The sequence below is a fragment of the Medicago sativa genome, chromosome 1, assembly GCF_051527215.1.
Source record: "Medicago sativa cultivar Bolivia chromosome 1, Bolivia_mono, whole genome shotgun sequence".
NCBI classification, from domain to species: domain Eukaryota; kingdom Viridiplantae; phylum Streptophyta; class Magnoliopsida; order Fabales; family Fabaceae; genus Medicago; species Medicago sativa.
In genome coordinates, this window is record NC_140749.1 from 14,930,110 (window position 1) to 14,935,262 (window position 5,153).

General features: G+C 34.8%; 1 pseudogene; it reads right to left on the minus strand.

Annotated features, from left to right (window-relative positions):
* Positions 1-2,536: 2,536 nt before the first annotated feature.
* LOC146952984 (rust resistance kinase Lr10-like) lies at positions 2,537-4,676 on the minus strand (annotated as a pseudogene).
* Between the last annotated feature and the right edge of the window lie 477 nt (positions 4,677-5,153).

The following is a 5,153-nucleotide window of genomic DNA, read 5'->3' on the forward strand; positions in this document are numbered from 1 at the left end:
GTGATCACATGGTCCAAATTATTTTCTTAAGTAAACAGATACAATTTAATATCCTTACAGAGTTGCTAATGGAATGCATGTGTGTAAAGTGATCAAGATTATTACAATAACATAATCGCATTAGGTTTATAAAGTTACAATTATCCATGATGTCAAAAAAAGATCACCCCACCATGCTTTCAGATCAAAGCATCTATTGTATTAAATATTCTTAAACTGAATGTATGTGAGCATATATTTTATTTACAACAGCCCATACAGTCAAAAACAGAGCACTCCACTTTGAAATTGTGCTGTGTGTACACATCAAGAAAATATTTAATTGAATATGTGTATGAAAATATCCCCTTTTCAGAAGGTGTGTCTAAGACTACAGATCCCTTACAAAAAATATTTAATCAATCCAATACAAAAAATATTTAATTAATAATTTGTATTGGTATTAGGCATGTGTGCTTTCAGATATGAGAAAAAAAATACAAAATGTGTAGATCAAGAATATATTATCATTATTACAACAACTCATTAATTTCAAATGATTCGATCTCAAGTTCACAGTAACAACAATGAAAAAAAATACAAAATGTGTAGATCAAGAATATATTATCATTGTTACAACAACTCATTAATTTCAAATGATTCAATCTCAAGTTCACAGTAACATCACATCACAGTAACATCACAGTAACAACAATAACAAATGTGTTTATGACGTTTGCTTTGGACTTTGTGTGAACATTATGGTTTTGTCTTCTAAATAGACATCTTGTTTGATTGAGAAGTGTGGATGTTGTATATAAATTGCGCTTAGTTTCGATTTTCAAGCTATGTGGGACATTTTGGTGTAATTGAATAGTATCCCCAATTGAGACTAAAGGAGGTTTATCAGTCATTGTGTGTGACAAACAAGCTGGTCCTATCAAAATTGCTTTGGTGTCCCATCTTTTTTCGAAAATTGAATTTCCTTGATCATCAGTCTCATCCTGGAGTTTGCTGAAAGGGATAGCCCATATGTGGTCGATTATAGTGATATTGCTAGTATTTTCACTTCTACTCCGGGAATCTAGTAGCATTACAATTGAGCAACAGCATACATGTCCACCTTCATCTTGTGGCAAAATATCAAACATAAGTTATCCTTTTCGATTAAAAGATGACCCGTTTCATTGCGGGGACAGCAGGTATGAGCTATCTTGTGAAAATAATGAACAAGTTTATATTTATACTCTGCAAAATATTATGTGATGTCCATCAACTACAATAATTTCACAATCCGATTGGTTGATCCTGGAGTTCAACAATCTAATTGTTCTTCACTTCCGCGCCATTCCTTGTCTCGATCTAATTTCTGTGATACTTATGATTACAACAACAAATTTTGAAATGATCCATACCATGCCGTTTCTGATGAAGAACGACTTTCCATTGCTAGCGCGGGTTCCCATGAACTTCTCTTTGAGCATATAGTTTACTTGAATTGCAGCCATCAAGTGACTAACAATCATAAATATGTGAATACTTTTTCCTGTTTGAATTGGAACTCCAAATCCAAAGGCTATTATATTTATGCTATAGTTGGTGATTTAATTGGTGAAGACTTTCAAGTTGGATGTCGTGTGAATTTAGTAGCTCCCACATCTTGGTTGGGTTTGCAAGGAAATCAAGTACTTTCTTATGATGTCATTCATAAGGCTTTAGTGTATGGATTTGAGGTTTCAATACTCTGCATTGTCAACGCTTCAAGTGATCCGATTCTTCAATGCCTTCAACAGCCCGTCTGCCTTACTTTGATGGGATATTATATTAGAAGTAGTTGTGGTAAATTACCGGTCATTTCAATTGATCATATTGGTCCAGATAATAAACTTTTTACTAATTAATTTTCTATTTTTGGTTGATGTAGGGATATGGTCTCAGATTACTTCATATGCCAAAGGTATGAATTTTTGTCACCTTAATATATCAAGTGTGAGTACGAGTCTCACATTGAATGGTATTATGAGAGAGAGAAAAGTGAATGAATCTCTTATTTTTCATTGATTGAATGAGATCAATACAGAGTTATTTATACATGATATGGATTTTCTAAGGAGAAAAGTGCTGAATTTTCTAAGGATTCATTAAAGTGAGAAGTTCCGTAAATAAATCCGCAAGACAACTAGAAAGAAAATTCTAAAATTCTTTCGCAGGAAAAGCTCGGCAAAAGTAATAGTTATCTGCAGATGTTCCTGCACTAACAAGATCTACAGAAAACTACTTTTAGTATTGAAAATTGCAACAAAATCCTCAGGAGTTCCGGCAGATATTTTTCCTCAGGAAAAACAAGAATTTCGAGTAGTGTGTGTTCTTATTTGTGCTTTACATTTTCAATTTATCACTTCTAATCGGAAAAATATGACCTCTAACTTTCGTGTTGGAAAGTTACTGTGATTTTTGAGTATTATATGGTATAGATATATAATGAGAGAGAGAGAGAGAGAGAGAGAGAGAGAGAGAGAGAGAGACAATTAGTGAGGAGAGTGTAATATAACAGTGAGACAGAAAGAAAGTGTAGACATATTTTTTCTTTTCAAAATGAATAAAAATAATTTTCCTCAAAATATATAAAAGTATTTACAAAATAACATTTGAATACTACTAGAAGAATACTAATGCTACTTTTCCCCAAAAGGATAGAGGATTACATCAAACGAATCAAACATGATAATCTTCCCTTATTCTTGAATCACTTCCATTTGAAAAGGTCGTCTTGTTAAAGAGCCTTCCCTGGTGGTAATGGAAGTTGTGGAATGAAAAGGATTAGGTGGAAAAGTTAATTGGTTATCATCTTCTGTTTCCAACATTCTTTATGGATGGACGGTTCGTTGGCTGCCACTGAATGCACCAAAGTCCGACAATTGCGAGTTTTTTTGCAATTTTAACATTGCCAGCTTCATCTTCAATATTTATATGTATGTCTCCTTCCAATAAATTATGAATCCATTCTGGGTATAAAATATGGAAATTTTCTGCAGATGACGATTCTACATTCTTCCTTCCACCAACCATCTCTAGCAACAGCATCCCATAACTGTAAATATCAGACTTAAGAGAAACATTTCCGAAATTTCGTGACAAAACTTCAGGCGCCATATATCCCAAGGTTCCCCTAGCAGCAGTCATGGACACAACACTAACATTCTTTGAACATAATGTGGCAAGTCCAAAGTCTGAAATTTTTGGAGTGAAGGTGTCATCTAGCAAAACATTGTGAGGGTTAATGTCAAAGTGCAGGATTGGATGGCTACAACCCTCATGAAGATACTCGATTCCTTTTGCTATACCAATACTAATTTGTTGTAGCTTTTCCCACCCCATAAAATTATCCTTGTTATCCGGTGGAAATATGAAGCTTTGTAGTGAACCTTTTGGAAAAAAATTGTATACAAGAGCGCGGTGCATTCCTTCTGCGCTGAAGCCTAGCAAACGAACCACGTTAATATGGTGAATTTTGCCCATAATTTCCACTTCAGTGATGAACTCTTTTCCTTCTCCCTGTGTATTGTTGAGGATCTTTACAGCCACCAGAATCTCACTAGAGAGTTTTCCCTTAAACACTGTTCCATGAGCTCCTTCTCCCAACTTCTCCTTAAACCCACCTGTGATTCTTTTTATATCAGCGTAGGAAAATCTAGAAGGCTTTTGTGCTCTAAAATCATCTAAAAACTTATCGATTCTAACTTGATCTTCTTTTTTTCCCCTAAAATGTAGATAAATCTTAGTAATTGCAATGATGACCAACCCCAATATAATTGAACCTGCAGTAGCATATTAATAGTTAGAATTTCCTTTCCGACAGTAAAACAGAAGAAGAAGAAACAAAAAGTAGTTTGCTAATTTCGTCTTATCATACCTGTACTAGAGAAAATAAGAGAGTTCGGAATATGGATAATTTTCCGTATTCTTTTGCGGTTAAAACATTCAATGTCACGTTTGGTGCTGTTGGTGTTCCATCTACATTTCATGCCTTTCGCTTCACACACAGCACAATTTGTTTTGGGCCAACTCAAATAGAGGAAATTAGTCGACAGGCGATTTGCATCGATAGTTGCGCTGACTTCAAACATCTTGGTACACAATGCAAGGTCCAACGCGACGACACTTTCATAGGAATTAGAAGCGTAAATTGGACAAGTGATCATATCTTGTGAATCTTCATTTATCTGATCTTGGTTTCTCAAATGTCGTTTCTTAAAGGAAGAGCAGTTGAAAAACGCTATTGTTGATTCAGATTCTCCAGCAAATCGGTAATTAGGTAGAAATGATGAATTGTTAAGTTTCCGTTCCAGAAACATTTTTGGAAAGCAATTATCTGGGTCCGAAATATAAATATTTAGATCTTCGTATGTAATTTGAGTAACAAAGAATTTGATTGGACCTGAATTGGAAGAAAGCACGATCATGGTTCTGTTATTTTGAGTACAGTACAGGCAAAACTCAGGATAAACGCATTGATCTTGTGATGATTCCTTAACAAGTTGGAAGGGGAATCGAATAATCGGTTCGTTAGGTGCACAAGACAATTCTGTCCACTCATCGTGATAGCTGCTGCCATTGATAAGTATGTGATTCAGAAGAATAAGTAGCATAATCAAAGCGGTTTGTGCTACTGCCATCCTAAAATATGCAAGATTTGATTTGTTCAACAAAAGAAAGTGGAATGATAAGAAAAAACCAAACTATGCGCTCCTTTATAAAAAGTGCATTATGCTCGTGATCCGTGTGAAAATAAAAAATATGGCAATTGACCATGCGGTCCAATTTTTTTATAAAGTATAAATAATCTTACAATTTAAGTTACATTATTGTTTCACTAAAAAAAAGTTACATTTGGAACAAGGGGTTTATTTTCTTGGGAGGAGGAGCAGTCCGTCGAGTGGTGCTCTTTGTTAGATAGCATTGTTGTCGCATGACGACCTTGAATCTCAGGCGCCCTTTACAAATATCATTTGGAACAAAGTGGTTCCCTTAAGAGTTTTACTTTACGTGTGGCGACTGTTGATCAAAATAATTCCAACAAAAGATAATGTGGTTCAACGTGGCAGTTTACAACATGGGTCTTTGTTGTGTAGTGGAAGGTGGAATAAATCAATCATATCTTTCTTGAGTGTGAT